This window comes from Pogoniulus pusillus, chromosome 9 (genome assembly GCF_015220805.1).
Source record: "Pogoniulus pusillus isolate bPogPus1 chromosome 9, bPogPus1.pri, whole genome shotgun sequence".
In the NCBI taxonomy this organism is placed as follows: Eukaryota; Metazoa; Chordata; class Aves; order Piciformes; family Lybiidae; genus Pogoniulus; species Pogoniulus pusillus.
The window spans coordinates 24,578,278-24,597,521 of record NC_087272.1 but is presented as its reverse complement, the minus strand read 5'-3'; the positions used below and the strand labels follow the sequence as shown (position 1 = coordinate 24,597,521).

The following is a 19,244-nucleotide window of genomic DNA, read 5'->3' as shown; positions in this document are numbered from 1 at the left end:
GTTTCTGGACTTTCACACAGAACAGATTTTTTAATGGTTTTGCCCAGATAAACCAGAAAATCCTACATTTGCCAAAGATTTTTCAGCCTTAAAATGCAATTTGAACAAACAGAGTTTTAATGCAAACATTTTGAGGCTTTCATTTGAAGGTTTTTTTTTTCAGACCAACTTTAAGGAGGCACAGTAGTTTGTGTCTGAAATACTTTTAAAGGATAAAGGAATACAATGTCATTTTTTACACTTATTTAGGAGAAGTAGCTGCTACAAACAAAGCTACCCTAATGGAAGGACAATACAATGAAGCTCATTGCAGTGGCTTAGATGGAAATCAGTATAGTGTTTCTGGCAAAGTTGTAACAGAATGAAAATAAGAGTTAATTTTTGAATAATAATAATTCAACTATGTATCTCAAACAAACAAACAATGGATTTAAGAGTCCTGCAAACAACAATCTGTGAAGTAAAATTCTGCCTCAGGTCTTCCACTTAATTAAACAGTAAACCCTTCTAATATTTATCTTAAGTATAACTTTGTAGCTATCCAGTTTTGGTGTTTCAAAGCTTTTATAAACAAGCACAGTTTTAGTTTGTGTCATCATGATCTTGTTTCTGACATATGCTCCAAGGTTTAGGTTCAAAGTAATTGTCATAAGGTGTCTGATTTACATTCACCTAATCAGATATTAATTATGGCAGTGCTTTACTTTGTAATTCCAAATCTCTAAATCTCAAAAGAACAAACAAAATCCAGACAAATCAAGAATACAAATGAGAAATGTTGGCATAATAATCCAGGCAAGCAAACATTCACTACATTCACACTGAATATGTTAACAAATATCAGTTTAACATTGTGGTTTTCTGATTTCAAGCAAACAGCATGAAAGTACATTTTAAATTCTTGCTCCATCTTCCATACAATTTGACAAGATCTCTTTGGTCAAGTAAGGTCAACTAACTTTGGAAATAAATTTAGAACATTTAATATTTTTAAACATCCATTCTGGGCAATTTTGTTCAAGTGATCACCTTTGTGTTAACAGAGTTAAACTGTCCAGGTTAACATTCTCCTTTTCAAATATGGAAGAACCAACTTCTGCAATACAAAATAAATTGCATCAAACTCTGTTATTCCTGTAAGGTGTACATTATTCGACCCATTTCACAATGCATAAATTCTGTAACACTGCTGGGCAAAAGCACTCAAGATATTTGTGTGACAACTGAAAAAGTGAGTGACACAAGACTAATATCTTTTATGAGAAATGTAAAACTGTGACAGAGTACAGAAGTAAAAAACCCTTAAAACATTATGATTAAGAAATGAAGTTATTTCATAGATTAACACAGTTAATGCTCAGTGAATTACTACAATAACAAGTTTTTGCATCCCTTCGCAAAAGTACCTATCCAATTACTGAATACTGCATTGATCTAATTTACATAAATAAGGAACTGGAGAAGGTAACTTGGAATCAAGTCCTAGGTAGAACAATGGAAGATCAGTTGTGATATTAAGGAAATGACATTACAAGAAATAAAGGCAGAAAACATCAATGGTTTCTTTAAAATTAGTAAATGCTTAAAGACTACAGTAGTGGAAAAACAAAAGATAACTGTTTTGAAAATAAATATTTACTTACAGTTTCTCACCAATTAACTGACATGTATGATGCCTTCATAAATTTGATTTTTTTCCCTGAGATTATGTCATATACTCAAAAGTTCCATGAGTGTGTTTCTTTTCACTGTTTTCTCATCTCATATTACTATACAGTAGATTGGAAGGATTGAGTAATTTCTCCTGAACTACTTCTCTGAAGAAAGTGTTTATGTTTTTGCAATTATTATTGTTTTACTTGTAGTCTAGGTTAAATTATGGAAGTTAATTCATGTTTCCAAGTTATAATATTACAGTCTGGATGGGAGGACAATCAGGTGATTACAATGCTGGTTGGATGATCAGGCTCAAATAGTGCTTTCTGAGTCATAATCAGAGGAAGAAAAAGTTACAGATTGCAGGTGTTATTGTAGGACTGGTTCTGCCTGATGTCTTTATTTGTGAAAAAAGCAAACTGAATGCCTGTTCAAAAAGCTTGCAGGTAACACCAAAGTGGGAGAGCAACCAATATACTTCAGGATAAAGCTACCATTCAGAGAATATCCAAACCACACAGATAGTCAACTGTCATTTAATTTCCATGAAAATAAGAATTACTATTTGTTTTAACACTTTATAATGAAGACTCCCTATAGAAAGTGAAATCCATCAAAATGTATCAATATTGTGAAGTTATTTAAAACAAACTACAAAGAGGAACAACACAGGACTTGTTTTACAAAACAAGCATGTATTTGCTCTATGTATTACAGGAATAATACAGTGTACCTAAATAATGAGAAGATACAGGAAAATACTATAGAAAAATATATGCAAAGGAAGGACGAGAGGTAAACAAGTAGTGGTAAACACATACTTGAGTAGAGCTGTCCATTAGGCCTATTTCACATATCTATTTTTTCCTTCTGGTTGCATCTCTCTGGCCTGTTCTATACCTTTGATTGCTCCCAATGACCTTTGTCAGTTATTAATTGCTCAGGTTGAGAACACACTTTTGCTTGTGTTTCTAAAGCTACTATGCTTATATGCTAATTATAAATAAAATGCTTGACCCATAAAAGAACCAGCAGGAAACCTGAAATGAAGGCATTATCCAACATTTCATGCTCCATTGTGATGCCATTTTAAATATTTTAGACAGTCTATAAATAATTAAAACCTCACCACAGTAAATTATGTCCTATTATGCAAATAAATAGCCTCCTCCCTGGTTTCATTAAAGATTCTAAATGACAAGCTGAGCAGTTTAAACACGGCAAGATACTGCAGCGAGGCGAGAAATCTTCCTTTCTATTTTTTAATTGTCTGTGCCAATTTTCATGTGGATTTTTACACTAATACTTCAATTTGCATGAACAAATAAACCTTTAATAAACCTTTTGTAAGTGGTGAAAATACATAATTTAATTAAAATTGATTAGTTGTGAAACTATTGTGCTTCATGAATATTTAAGTTATGTAAACTGTATAGAAGAAAAGATACCACCTTTTACTTTATAGAACACCTTATTTATGTACTAAATCTGTACAAAAAATCCGTATTTCTTCACATAAACTCTCTATATAAAAATTATGTCAAGATTTTATATTAAAAATAATTTAAAACCTGATTTTTCAAATCTAAATTATCAAGACCCTTGAAATTGTGTAATTTTGTATATAGAAAAATGTACGAGCCAAAGCGCAAAATTATTTACTTAAATACATTAAAATAATCAGAAACCTACAATTGAAAGAGAATTTAAAATTCTTCCTTAATATGCTTTTTCTTCTAAATTTGCAATTCCAGTCTTATTATCTATGTAAAGTATTGTAGGAAAGAAAAACTGCACACTTAACAACATCTACATTGCATTTTACAATTTAAATGAAACCCCTTGTATCTTTACCCAATTCAGACTGGTTTAAACATCTTTTTAATAAATATGCTAATATGACTTAATTATATAGCATCAAAAAAATGAAAAATGAAAGTGTGTCTGTTTCCTAAACTTTAAAGTCAACTAACACTTAAGTACTTGGCAGTGAGGAGAACTTTCAAAGCAAATAAAATGAGAATTTCAGTTACTTTTCAGCATAACTCTAAAATTCATTAACTTTATCTTTTTTCCCAAATAAAGACCATAAATCTGTCCCTAAAGGTTTTTAAATAAGGTTAGTAATATGCATTTATGTATAAATTCGTTTCATGAAAATAACCTATAGAAAATCTTTCTGCAGTATGAAATAATAATTTCAGAATTAAGTAATTATTTTCCAGCATAATTCTAAAAATTGTTGACTATAGCTTTTTTCCTGAATGAAGACCACCAATCAGTACCTACAGGTTTTCAAGGAAGGTTAATAATATGCATTAACATATAATTTCCCTTTATGAAAAAAAAACCCAAACCAACTGTATTATTTCTGTAGTAGTACAGAAACACTCATCACTCATTTATATTTACAACTAAAAAGGTTCTCAAAACAGAGTTTTGGATCACACCAAAATGAATACCAATTAAGAAAACTGTGTTCAAAAATACTCATTGCATTCACAGACTCCTCTACCATGTAAATATGACAGCTTCTTTACTTCTGTCCATATTTCTACCTGGTCTCTGACCTTGTGTAGATACTCTCTCCCTTATTAATATATTTGTAATATAAAACTAGCTTTTATTATTGTCCATTGCCTTTTAGATGCTCTATCTCACACATCACCTGCAATCTAGAATGATGACTTTAAGGGAAAATAGAATTGCATCTATACTCCTCTAAAAAGACATTCTGTCCAGTCAGTCATTTTGTTAACTTGAGGTCATATTGGGCTTTGCATTATGTTAAATGATGCAGCTATGTAATTTATTCTTTAGTTTTCTAACAGAGATACTGAGCATAATTTAGGAACATAAATTTCTTTGTTGCTTTCTCTGTGTACATTCAAGTATGGTTTTTGAGCCAAATTACTGATAGTCAAGTGTATTTTAGACATCTGAACACCAAAATCTGTTTAACCAACTGTGTTTTATTTGGGTCTCTGTTCCCACAAACAACTGAAATCAATCCCAAAGTAATATCAAGCAAGGTAAGAGAAGTATGAGGTGTTTGGGCAAAAAATATAAGGAACAAAGTGCCAATCAGTTATGGATAAAACAAGCAGAAAATCAGATGAAGCTGAACAATGTAGACAACCTTCGATTTGGAAGTAAGTTTGCTTTCAGAAGAATAACAAAAAGCTTACTAGAAAAAAAACTTCTGATATCAAAACCAGGAGTTCTCTGTTTCCAGGTTGGCAGTTTGGTTTTGTTTGTTTGTTTGTTGGGTTTGGTTCACGGTTTGGTTTTGGGTTTTTTTTTTTGGTGTTTGTTTGTTTTCCAGATATGAGAATTTTAAAAAGTTGTAGTGAATAAAACCTAAGAGCTTTTGTAGCTACTGACAGTGGGAGAACATGTGCATAACAAACAGTAACTGACCAATGAGGGTGTATGCTGAAGAACGTGTTTTTAAGGGACCAAACAAAGAAATACAACATTGCTTATGATATAGAAACGTTAGGAAAAAAAAAATACTAGCCAGAGAGTACTGAGGTGCAAATGGATGTTCTCAGTAGCAGTATTCATCTCGTAAGATAACAAAAAATTGTGGGAAACTAAGAAATCAGTGGTAATGCTGATAATTCAGCATTAGTTACACATTCAAAAAGATCTTTATGAAGTGCAATAAGAAAACCACTTTATGCAATTATGTCACTTGGGTAAATAGAAAATTAAATAAATTATGAAGCAATTAACTATGCAACTGGTGACAGTCTTCAAGGAGAAAAAAATAGAAGACTAGCATACAATATAGAATATATTTACTGCAATCTGCACTACGAAACTTTAGGATAAGGACGATATCATTTCCATGAAGAAGAGAAATACTGTATTCAAAATCAGTATTAAATGCATTTCCCTATATTGTATTTTTGTAAGTATTTTTATTTCTATAAAGCACATATGCTACTCAACATAGAAGTGACAATAAGCATTTTACATTATTAATACCAACATTCATACAACACAATCTCAAAGAATAGGGCTGCTTAGGAAAGATTTTCTATCATGTTTGAATGCAGACATCTAGGACACTTTCAAACTGGCTTTATCTGCAATTGCTGTTTCAGTATAATATGCATTACAATCAACATTATTATTATTCTCAGAGTTAGGCAAATTGCATTTAAAAACACTGCTAGGAAAAAATACTTTGTGTGCCATGTCCTAAAGCAAATCAAATCAGGAAAATTCATGGCAGATTTTTAACATCTGTTTGGAATTTGTGAGTCACTTAAGGGTGCTAGTGTACTTTTAGCATAATTAGAGGACTTTGGAAAAGACTTGCTGCAACTTTATATATTTTTGCTTTGTATTATTGCCTATGCACAGTTCTGATGCATGTCAAGATGCTTCAGATCTGCACACAAGCTACATCAGTTATCTAAGTATGTGCTGCAATTCCAGTAAGCCTAGGATCCATTTCATATTCTGTGAGGTTTATTGAGATAAAGGTTTAAAACTCTTACATTGAAGTCTGACCTGGTGAAAGGCACACTACAGGAACCTATGGTGATCCAGTAAAGTGTCCCAACCTGCCAAATCAGAATCATCTCAACATCTGCAATAGTCTTGTGATGACAAACCTTAGAACAAATATTATACTGAACTTCTGGCATGCAGAACTAATACATAGCACTTTTTACAGAAATGAAAAAAAGGTTCTTCATAAAATAACTGTTTGATCATTTTATTTTACTTCTGTAATAATGGTATAGAATGGACTGAAATATCTTTTAAAAAGTTTTAAAAAGTCTGCATCTACAGTTTATGTCAGAAAGTATTTTTAAGGAATGTGACACGCTAAATTTGAAAATTTCTAATAAAAAATTACTATTGGTGATCTTCACTATAAGAAATACTTCTCAATTCTGATACTACTTTCCTTATTTTTGCTCCAGGTGGATAGTTTAAAGATTAAGCTCTGATGTTATGTAAGATTTTTTGGTTGTAAGCAAAACCAAATGGTTTTCCCTTTGGTAGTGACAAGTTGGTTTTTAAAGAGGATAAACTATGGTTATCAATAGAAAAAAATCACCCTCCATTTACTGTGATTCAAAATCTCATGGTCAAAAAAGACATGACTTTATAGCAATATTAATGTCATTACGAAGCAACAGGTATATAAATATGGTAAAATATGGAAACATGCCTTTCTACACAGCAGTATAAACATATAATTTTTAAAGTTTATCTACCTGACTGCTTAAAAAAGCAATGTCATGCAGCTAAAAGAATTTGTGGCTCAACTTCTAAATGCAAATGTATTTTAATTTTTTCACAGAAACTATCACTTACTGCACAGTACTTGTTGCTTTTAGTTATTCCACTTACCCATCATTCACTCTCTAATCTCCTTTAAGCCGATATTTCTCCATTCCACGCACAATAGAAGGATTACACACATCTTACCTCTTAACTTTCTCTGAAGGATAACATATATAATTACTGTTCTTCCTCCTATGCAAGCTTTCAAGTCAGCAAAATTTTTGTGGCCCTGTAGCATAATTTTTAATGCAGAACTCTTAAATGTCTGCATTCAGGTGAGACAAGCAAAGAACATCTATAATGCTGAACATGAATCTGTTTTTCTATTTCTCATAAATAATTTTTTTTTTAATGCACCACATGTAATAGTTCTAAAAGTCTGTTCTCTATACAGATTCTGGTTTACTTTTAAAATAGAGGGAAAAAATAATGAAAATCTGATTTTAAATTGAACTGTTACACACTATTGAAAGAAAAAACGCGTAAGAGGGCATACACTGAGCATCTGTCCAGAAAGCATACTTTTCCTGTGTATGTCCTTGTGCTTTGTGTCATCAAAATCCTCTGCACTTTGAGATCTACTAAAAAAGAGGTTTTGCAGAAAATAAGTTCATTTCTTGTCTTACACGCCCTTGTTTACATGCTTCCCATTTTTCCTTTCTTACTTGGTTATGTTTCTGTTTACTCATGTATTGTGTGCTCCTAAGCTTTAGAGAGAAAAGCAGTAGTCTGTAAAGAGTACTATATGTTTTCATAATTACTTATTACTGTTGATATGAGCATGTGAGATAAGAAATGACCTTATTTTCCTGCAAAACCTCTTTTTGGAGTAGATCTCAAAGTGCAGAGGATTTTAATGACACAGAGCACAAGGACGTGCATAGGAAAAGTATGTTTTCTGGACAGATGCTCATCTATGGCTTCCTAAAATTTGAGTACTGTCAGAGAGAGGGTATTTGTAATTTCCAAGGTTTTAAAATCATATATCCATGCTCCAATGGTCTTACTAGACTTTACACATCCTGTGCATTTACATATAGTGAATTGCTCTGTTCCACATCCTTTGAGTGCAAGATAAAGCAATATCACATCCTGCAACTACTTAGAATAAATGATGAATCATGATAACGCAACAGTCAGCTTCTAGAAAAGAAACCACGGTACAAGGTTATCATCTAGATATGAATACATGCTGCTTGCTTTTTTGTGTGGGTTTTTTCCCCCATAGGAGTAAAAGTAAGATTTTGTAGAAATCTTTGAGAATATTTTTAGTTAAAATAGCCTATATGCCAGATCTGATAGCAGCCTAGAAAAAATAAAAGTACAGTTAAAGTTTTGAGAAGTGTTTTAATACAGTAAAAAAAACAGTAATAGCTACTTTATCACAAATAACCACTTATATTATATACTCTGCCCTTGAGAATATTTGTTCTAAAGCTAATTGAATGCAAGCTTTTAGCCACAAGATATATTTAATGAAAATGACATAAGGGAAATATTGAATCAGCATCTGGAATGAAAATTAAAAACACAAAGTAGAAGGAGAACCCTGAAAATCCACAGCTGGAAGGGTCAGCCTACATCTTTCAAGTTCATTGATGCACAAAACACAAAAGTGTATGTGTGTATATACACACACACACACACACACATGTACAATAAAAAGAGCTGCATGATGTGCAGTGTAGCTTCAGTAATTGACCAAGAGATATAGGCACATTCTTCATTATGGAAAGTAAGGTAGGGTTATTAAATTGCCTGTGCTTTTATGAAAGGTCATTCTAGATCAGCAGTACAGAATGTGCTAACTAGTTACAAAACCTGTGGACAAATATTTTCAATAAACAAAACAACTTAAGAAAGGAAGAAAAGCATGCATGTAATTTTATTATACATCTTCAACTTGCTACTGATTTTGCATTTGCACCTAATATGTGTTTTATTATTAGCATTATAGAGAAAGGCACAACAAAAAAGATCACAATATCTGATTTTTGTACTACATCACAGCATATTTATCAAATCTTAATCATATTTCAGTGTGAAATTTTGTCCTATGTGAAGCAACTGCACATTAGTAGATAACTTTTTTTCCCTAACAAATTATATTGTACACCAAAACTTGAAAACAAGACACAACAGCCATCTCCGCCTCCACAAAAAACCTAAAGCTTATCAAAACAAAACCTAATTCATAGTGACATGTGTGTAAAATAAACTTAGACTGGGTCTTAGGATGGTTTTGTTTTTATTGAGCTACCTAAACATGCACACTGCGAATCTCTATAGTATGAATTGGTATGTCTTCTCATTGGCAGGGATGTCAAAATGGCTTAAATTCCAAATGTTGCTAACATTTAAATTTATCAGATGTCGTAAGTTAAGGATTCATTGTTATACCATAAAGATGGAAGTCCTTCAGAGGAGGTGGAAAGCCTCAAGGGAGAGGCATTGGATATTATCATATGTTATTCCATTCCTTTTCCTATATTAGCCCTGTATAAGGAGCAAACCTTCTGGTTAGCTCTCGTTTGGCTCTTGGCTCCAGATTCTTAACTTTTTCTTTTGCTTGCTGTGTGGGAGGGATTTTTTGCTGGTGGAAAATTTGGTTTTGCTGCATAGTGAGGCCTACTTCGAGCCTCAGTCTGGGGGAGGGCTAGGTCATTGCTGGTTGTATACATCCTTTTTTTTTAAGTTCATACCTGTTCTATTTTGCTTACTTTGGTAAATACTGTTTTCTATTCAACTTCCACTTATGTGTGAGTGCTTTTATTTACTCCTTTGGGGTAAATTCTACATTCTGTCAGGAGCTGGCTGCTCAAACCAGGATATCAGATGATGCCAGTATCTTTCTACTCTGAAAATGCACTCTTTATGTAAAAAAAAAAAAATTAAAGTGTTATTTGTCTTATTGGGTTACAAATTCCTCAACTAACTCTGCTCTCAACAAACTGTGTAACCACAATGGAACTTGGATAAAGACCTAAACAATCAAATCAAATTCTTTCACAGTCTGGGTATGTAAAAACATTGCTGATATTAAAAAAAACAACCAAACATTTGAAGTTGTGTCTATGATGGAAAATCCTTGCCAGCTGTTAACACTATGGAGAGTTCTAATTTCCTACATATATTAATTATATAGGTTAATTCTGATTGTGTTACTTGCAATTAATATTGATTTTACCTTCGTAATCTGCAGCAAATAGCGGGTATATAAGATATATAAGATTGTAGATGACCTCAATTGCATCAATGTCTGTATTTCAGTCAAAGGATTCTGCTGATGGTACATTATGAACTATGCAAGTGCAATATAAGCAGTTAGTGAAGATCAATTCAACTGAGGGAGTAAAATGCAAACTTTGCATAGAATTATCAGTCTCTGAAATGCAATGTCTACAATGAACTCAGACCCTGAGCGCAGAAAAGCTAAAAGGAAATAGCATTGAAAGTCTATCAAAAGCACAGCTGAGTTTTCCCCAGTTCAAAACTCTTCTGTACTACAAGATTACCTGTTTCACACAAAGGAATTTCAGCCTTACTACCTTTACTAAATTCCTTAGTATAACAATCAACATATACAACTAGAATTCTATTTAAGTTAGAAAAGTACATTATGTACATATGTACCAGCATAATTTCCAGTTTCAGTACACTATTTTCTTCTTAAATTTCAATATAAAATAAATGCATTACTTTATAATGGTACTTACATTTAAAACATGAAGACCAGGACGATTTTCTTTTTAACTCCCATAATTAGTATTAGAGTTACAAAAACTGAAAAGATTTGCATTGATGTATAAAGTATATACAAAACTATTCACACAGATCAGTAATAATTGCATGTAGGTATTTTCTATTCTTAGTACAGCTCTTTGCCAGATATCACCCAGGGCTATGACCTTTTGAGGTTTGCACTGTTGATTCCACAGCTTTTCTTCCTGTCTGGTTGTATCACCTTTCTAAACTGTTTGAGCATGACATGTGATTTGAATGGCCAAAGTGTATTGGTATGCATCCAAGAGAAGGGAAAAATAACTTCCACAGTGACCACATTACATTTTTGTAACATACAGGGTCTCACTTTGCACTGGGATGAAATGTAGCATGAAGTAAAAACATATATGGAACAAGTATGACCACAGGGAACAATATTCTTTGCTATATAAAAGACTTCACTTTGCTCAGTTTTTTATGTTGTTTGCCAATTCTGGTATTCCTATTAAGCCGATAATTCCTTTAAATAACAATGTAAAGGAGCAGCAAGATTTCAAGTTTCTCTCCTAAAATACTGCAATGGCAAGAAAGAAAAATCATGGTATTTTAATTCCAGTGGGCTACAAATACTTTCAGCTTCCTAGAGCACCAAGTTGGAATACTTTGCATATACGAACTGGTAAAAACAATAATTGAATTTAATTTCAAAAGCACATTATTTGTGATACATAATAATAGAGTATATCCAATATTTCATAAAGTACAAAATATCCACTACTGCATAATATCTTTGAGATCTTCAGTGTTGTACTCATTAAACTTTATCCACAGTATATTAGTATTTCTTCTATAATAAACACATATAATATTTTGTGAATAAAGGCAATTCCAACTGTGCTTGTTTAAAATGTGGCATGATTTTAAAGACAGAGTGTCAATTTCAAGTACAAACATTGTATAACCAGAAGTTCAGATGTTCAGCATACTTTTTCAGGGTGGCCCTTCCATGCTATTGAATTTCTTTCAAAGTACAGAATGACACCAAAAGTATTCAGCATCATGAAGCAAAACCACCATTTCAAGAAATGTCCCAAGAAATAATTTTAACTTTTTACTAAAAATTTGGTAAATCAATTTTTTTACAGCAAAAGACTTCCACGCTGGATTTTCTGTAAGGTATCCTAATGCCACTTCAGTGACTGCTGCCTTATTCGAAGCCTGCTTGTGTTGAAGCAAACGGAATCTCATAACATGCTGGAAAAGTTTATAGTACTTGTTATGCTTTACACATGCGACAGTTAATGCTTTTGGAAATAAATTGCCTCATAGATTGATGAAAGTGACAGACGTTAGCACACTACTGTTTGCACCCAACTGAGGCTATTATCATTCATTACAGGGTGTGGTTTTTTTTTCTTTTCTTAGCTAAGTAGCAATAATTTTCTCTAAACAATTAAGGTTTCTGTGGTTTTTTTTTTTTTGTTCTTTATATTACTTTCAACATTAAAGATGTCACAAGATCATTTATCCTCTCTTGAACAGTACTTACTTCAGTGACTATTTTTGCAAAGTGTCAAATATGTCTTTTCCTGATAGTCTTCCATCTCAAATCTGTTAGAAGGGAGTGAATAACTAATATAGTGTCTATACAGGCAGTCCAGTATTAGGCACCAGTGGTCAAAAGCCCTCTGAACTATTTAATAGAGGAAAATGTCTAGTAGTCCAAGAAAAGTACTTGTAACCTTGTAGTCTGATAAATCTGGCATTGCCCCACTTTATCACAGACTTGTGGGTTGTTCTCTATTACATCATCAATATTTTCTAACACTTATTTTGTTTAGAATTCAACAGCTACAGAAGGAACAACTCCCTCCAAAATCCTAAGTGCAATACAATCTCTAAAACTTCCGTGTTACAGAAACACTACTTTGAATACTTTTCCAAGTGAAACAAGACACTACATTTTGAACAATCACTCTACAAACTCAAAGCTACAAACAAAAATCTAATACGGTGCTGATCAATAATTTGAATATAATAGATAAATGGCACAAAATTATGTGCTCCTTTTTCTATGGCAGTGGAGCCAGAGCTCTAGTCTGGGTAAAAAAAAAAAAAAAAAACCAAATTTCCTTGATAACCAGGGCACCATTCTGTTCTCTTTCACTCCAGTTTTGTGCTTTGTATGATGAGAAATTTTGTGCAGCATCTTCCACACAGGGAATTAAATACATCTAAATGTAGAAGGTATAAAACTGTTATCTACATGTATTTTCAATACAATTTTATTCTATAAATTATTCATATACATGCAGAAAAAAGTTTCTGTTCTTTCTGGATATTGACACAAAAACATGGGAGTATTTGAGATATGTTATCATGAAAGCATCAACACCTGAAATGTTTATTGTGTACTTGAAAATACTTGTACCTAATTTGTACAAATCCTTGTTTCATCAATTTATTGATAACTACATTCAAGGAAGTGAGTCAGAGGAAGTATAATTACAGTTATTGGTTTAAGGAGTAATATAATATTATTGCCTATTTTTCCTGTTTATCTTTGCAGTTTTTGTAATTTCAGCTAGCTGAGCTGCGAACCCTTTTACCAAAGGTCATACAAAAGATATGCTGAGGCTGCACAACGAAAGAGGCCAACTCTTCATGATTGAAAGCAGAAATAAGATGAAATGATAACCAAATGGCAACATCACACCAAAACCTAAGAATAATAGTAGAGAAAGACAATATCCCCAGATTAAATATCCCAGTCAGCATGAATAAGCATTTAATGTTCCTGTGACACATCCTAGTGCATACACAGGTAGGAAAAAATGCTGCTTCATCATCAAATCACTCTAAAAATATTAACTTCAATATAATCTCTTTTGAAATAGCTATTCTCTTTGCTATATTTTTTTATATTTTTTTCTAATACATATTCATTGTACTGTCTTAACTCTGTTCTTCCAGTTCTGGGCTGTTTCCCGCAATGTCTTTTTTGTAATAGCAATTCCTTCCTCCTTGAAACATGAAAACTGTATGTGTATTTTGGAATCTGTTGTAACAGAGTGCTGTAAGCAGAGGTATCTTTGAGGAGAGAACAGAAATTACATTCTACATAGCAAATTGTAGTGTCCATCTTCACATTCTCACAATTTAAAACAGTGAATAAATAATAAGATATGATTAAATTAAAAAGATGAAAAATAGAAATTATGAAAAATCAGAAGGCTGATTTCTCTGTGAACATTAAAAACATTTCTGATGTCTGACACAGAATCACAGAAATATATGGGTTGTACATCATCTAGTCCAACCCCCTTGCTAAAACTGGTATGCCTAGATAGGAATGCACAGGAACGTGTTCTGGTGGGTTTTGAAAGTCTACAGAGAAGACTCCACAGTCTCCATGGGCAACCTGATCCAGTACCCCAGAACTCTCTAAGAAAAAAAGCTTTTACGTGAAACCTCCTATGTTCTAGTTTGTGCCCTTTGCCCCTTGTCCTAACACTCACCACCACTGAAAGGAGCCAGCTTCTTTATATTGACATACAGGTATTTGTAAGCATTGATAAGATCCCCTTTCAGTCTTCTTCTACAAGCTAAAGAGTTCCAGGTCTTTCAGTCTCTCCTTATCAGAAAGACATTCCAGTCCCCTAATAATTTTTGCAGCACTCCATTGGACTCTCTCTCTGGTAGTTCCTTCTGTCTCTTGAACTGGGGAGCCAAGAGGTGGACACAAGAACTTCCCTCGACCTGCTAGTCCCATGCTTCTTAATGCACCCCAGAATATCACTGGCCTTCTTGGCCACAGGAACACACTGCTGGCTTATGTTAACTTGTCCACCAGGACTCCAAGGTCCTTCTACATGGAGCTTCTTTCCAGCAGGTCAACCCCTAACCTGTACTGGTGCCAGCCTCTGCACTTGCTCTTGTTGAACTTTATGAGGTTCTGCTCCATGCAACTCTCCAGCCTGTCCAGGTCTTACGGAATGGCAGCACAGCTTTCTGGTGTGTTAGCCACTCCTTCCTGTGTTACACCATCAGCAAAGCTGCTGAGGGTACACATTCCCTCCACATGGGCCACTGCTGAAGATATCAAACAAGACTGGACCCAGCACTAACCTCTGGCATACACCCCTAGCTACAGGCTTCCAACTAGAGCCTATGCCACTGATCACAACCACACATTGCTGATCACAATTCCAAACACTCCTCAGTAATATCTATAAAAGGAAAATAATGATACTCAAAAGTGGTTCTAGCACTAAAATATAGATTACAGGCATAAATATAACTGAATTTCGGAGAATGCAAGCTTATCTATCAATATGGACACAACTAAATTTTGTGTCTGAATTCTTGTGCTCTGTACAGCTTCAGACCTCTGAGCTGAGTTCAGGAGGACTAGCCCAAAAGCCAGCTAACACTCAATATGTCTCCTGACCATATTCCCTGCTTGCTTGTGGCATTCCTCTCCATTTCTTGATCTGAGGCTACTTAGCAATGGCAGAGACCTTTGCACTCCATGATGCACTACCCCTGCAAAAGCCTAACTGCTTTCCAATGCTAGTTGCACAAAAAGAATTTTGAAAAAAAATTGAGAAAACAAATGCCTAACCTTAAAAAAGGACAGAGATGCATTCAGGAGACAGAGCAACAAAAACAGGCTGGCATGTGGCCAGAATTCTCATCAGGTGAAAAAGTTTCATCCTCTGTCTTATCCATAAAATGGACAAAATTACTAATAAATGACCAAGCCACATACGAATAGCAACTTAACCCCATGGCACATACTACAATACTAAATTGACAATATCCAGTACAGCAATATGATAGACCTGATCCATTTCCCTGAGGTGATAAACATCACTACGGGAAATACACAGTACATAAGGATTTACGTAACACAACCATGCAAATAAATACATCAACATTGTGAACATGCACTACTTAAGTAATGTAAAATGTGCACACAGCAAAATTGTTTCAACAGGCTTTGGGTAGATGTTTTGTTATCTCAACCCTTTGAGCCCTATGTTGGGTGCAGAAACCAGCTGAGAGATCAGCTTCATGCAGTCACCCACACATGTCCCTGCCCACCCTTTCCCCTGGTGGGATGGGAAGGAAAATTTGGAGTAAAATGCAAAACTCCATAGGTGGAGACAAGGAAAGTTTAACAGTGCAGTACACGAAATGAAGAAACAGCAGGAATAACTGTACTACTAAAGAAGTTATATATAAATATATATTGGTCTCTTCCAATCCTAATAATAATAATACTGTGATAAAGTGAGTGATACAAAATGCAATGATCTCATGTGATGCTGCACATATCAAAAAAGCTGCTGCTCCTGCCCAGGCCAACCCTCCCTTTATATAGTGGGCATGACCTTAATATGGTATTAAATGCCTTACTGGTGACTTCAGCTGATTGTCCTGTGTGTGACCTGTCCCAGCTTCTTGTGAGAAAATTAAACCTATCCTAGCCAAATCCAGAACAATTTCAAAATGACATTTTAATGTTTTAAGAAATTACATATCTCTATTTAATTGAGTCTACTTAATTGAGTCTACTTAATTGTGTTACATTTTCTAAAAGAACATTACCACTAGACTTAAATAAAAATAATTTAACTGTTTAAAAAATCTGAGCATAACTTCCTGAACTTAGATTAAGTGACAGATACATCAAAAAGGTACCAAAGATGTAAGAGTTCTTATTTCATGTGTCATCTCAGTATTATGCCCATCTGTTACATTTTAACACTATATTAATTTAATTATTAATACATTATATTTGGAATGCCATTATCTCCCACTGGTTAGTGTGAGTACATTAGGATTCACCTTTTGGCATTTGGGAATCAAATCTGGGCACATTTGTCCAGATGCAGCCTCTTGAGTGCAGAATAAAAGGCAAAAATCACTTCCCTTGAGCTGTCAGCTACACCAAAGAAGACCAGCATGCAGACAACCACAGAGGCGCACTGCTGACTCACACCTGTTTGTCCATCAAGACAGCCAAATCTGTTTCTGCAAAGTATCCAACCCCAGCCTGTGCCATTGCAGAAAAGTTATTTAACTCCCAGTAACTCATTACTTCATTACCCAGTCATCCCTATCAAGACTTTACAATGCTTCTAGCAACTCATTTCGCCCGCTTTAAAGATTGCTTTACATGGCAGTGCCCCTCCCTCTGCCACTTTGATGTCATCCATAAAATTGTTCTGCTTGAAGTCCCTCTCATCTTTCTTGTTGTTGATGAGTATGTTAAATAACACTGTCTGCAGTACACTGTTGCACGCTACACAATACCATGTCAAAAGTCCCATTTAAGTCGAGACAGATGGCATCCATTGCTCCCTTATCATCCACGGAGTCACTTTGCTATTGAATTATTTGCTGGTTGTTTCCAGACAAATGCTTGTCTTTGACATATCTGGAAATGTCATTCAAGACAATTTACAATCATCTTAAGAAACCTTCATGATCATCCTAGGAATCTGTGTCAGGATGGCCATCCTGGACTCTCCAGTACTTCTTCCTGCCCTTCATGAGGACGGGCATAACCTTTGTCTTTTCCAACTCAGTGGGAACCTTTCATAGTCAATATGAACTTTTAAAAACAATAGAGTGTAGTCCTGAAACTACAAAGTTTGCTTCTAGTGACAGATATCAATCTATTTTTACACAGCATATTTCCCTTTCTTCTGTACATCAACAGCTGCATTCACAACAACCATTTAAAAAAGAATTGCTTTTTAAGGGAGGGTTTTTAGATATATCTTACATGAAAAGTGAATGTATGATAGCCAGTGGAGCTTATGGTAAATTTCTTTTCATTATTGTTTTATTGCTAGCTTAAGAAAAGTGTGGCTTAGACTGGGGTTCGATCATCTTCTCTCTGAACACTCACAAGAAAGAAGAAAATCTTTCAAACCTTTAATTACACAAGTGTTTGAGTTTGTGGTCTTCCTGAGGAGTATTGATCAAATGAATACTGATAAACAAGACTTTGGCCAAAAGTATTTGAGTAGGGAATTACAATCAGATTAACAAACAGAAGAGGTATGACCACAGAGAAGTACATTTAAAGTTAAAATGTTTAGAAAATGTATTTGGTAGATTTGGAACTTCTTTTAGTGAAATACCCATCTTATCCACTCAATTAGTACTCAACACTTTCCAATTTGTTTAGCTCGCTTCTGTGCTTATCTCCATGCTGCTTGTGGCAGGGGATCTCTTGAAGTTAAAAAAAAAGTATTTCTCCTTACAGAGTTAGATTAATTAGCATGTTCCTGTGTGCTGCCTGGAAGTATGTGTTTAGTAATTGGATAATTTGTCTTCCCTTTCACAATTAAACTGAATAGAATTAATACCCTTTCCATAGAGACATTTTCTGACACAGATAGAAGGAATGTTGATCAGAGTAACCACCTGTTTTCAATATGCTACAAGATACAGTAGAAATGTGATTTGAATCCTTTGTTGGGTCAATGAGTTGATGCCATTTACCATGTTCATGTCACCAACACATGCATGGACATTACTAACACTGTAACACCAGTAATTTGCACTTTAGATAACAAAATGGAAACTACAATTAAGTCTCACATTTACATGTCTGGAACTCTTTTGACTTTACAGGGCAATTCTAAGGCTGACTTGGCTTCTTATTCAGGGATTCTCCTTGTATCAGGAACAATCCATGGAACTCAGTGATTATAAGGAACTGTTGTTCCATTCTACTGACCAACAACAACATGTCTGCTGATCTCAAAACTCTTGAGTATTCCCAGGTGATCAGTAATTCTACAGATTCATAACAGTTCAAAAAAAAAACCCAAAACAACTGATAACAGAGCAGAACTATTTCATCCAGTTGGTTAATAATAACCATAGATTAGAATAGAATCAAACAGGTTGGAAGAGACCTCCAAGATCATCCAGTCCAACCTAGCACCCAGCCCTGTCCAGTCAACTAGACCATGTCACCAAATGCCTCATCCAGTCTTTTCGTGGACACCTTCAGGCATGGAGACTCCACAACCTCCCTGGGCAGCCCATTCCAATGGCAAATCACTGTCTCTGTGAAGAATTTTCTCCTAACATTCAGGTAGATGTTCCCCAGCACAACTTGAGACTGTGTCCCCTTCTTCTGTTGCTGGTTGCCTGGCAGAAGAGACTGACCCCCACCTGGCTACAACCTCCTCTCAGGTAGTTGTAGACAGCAATGAGGTCATCCCTAAGCCTCCTCTTGACTAGCCTAAACAAGCCCAGCTCCCTCAGCCTCTCCTCATAGGGTTTGTGTTCCAGGCCCCTCACCAACTTCATCACCCATCTCTAGACACGTTCCAGCACCTCAACATCTCTCCTGAACTGAGGAGCTCAGAACTGGACACAGTACTCAAGGTGTGGCCTGACCAGTGTTGGGTACAGGGACAGAATAACCTCCCTTGTCCTACTGGCCACACTGTTCCCGATACAGGCCAGGATGCCATTGGCTCTCTTGGCCACCTGGGCACACTGTTGGCTCATGTTCAGCCTAC

At 34.7% G+C, this 19,244-nt stretch overlaps 1 protein-coding gene across 1 annotated transcript in view; it reads right to left on the bottom strand.

Annotated features, from left to right (window-relative positions):
• TENM3 (teneurin transmembrane protein 3) overlaps positions 1-19,244 on the bottom strand; it is a 1,288,622-nt gene that overhangs the window by 1,199,680 nt on the left and 69,698 nt on the right. The gene's annotated exons all lie outside the window — the stretch shown is intronic.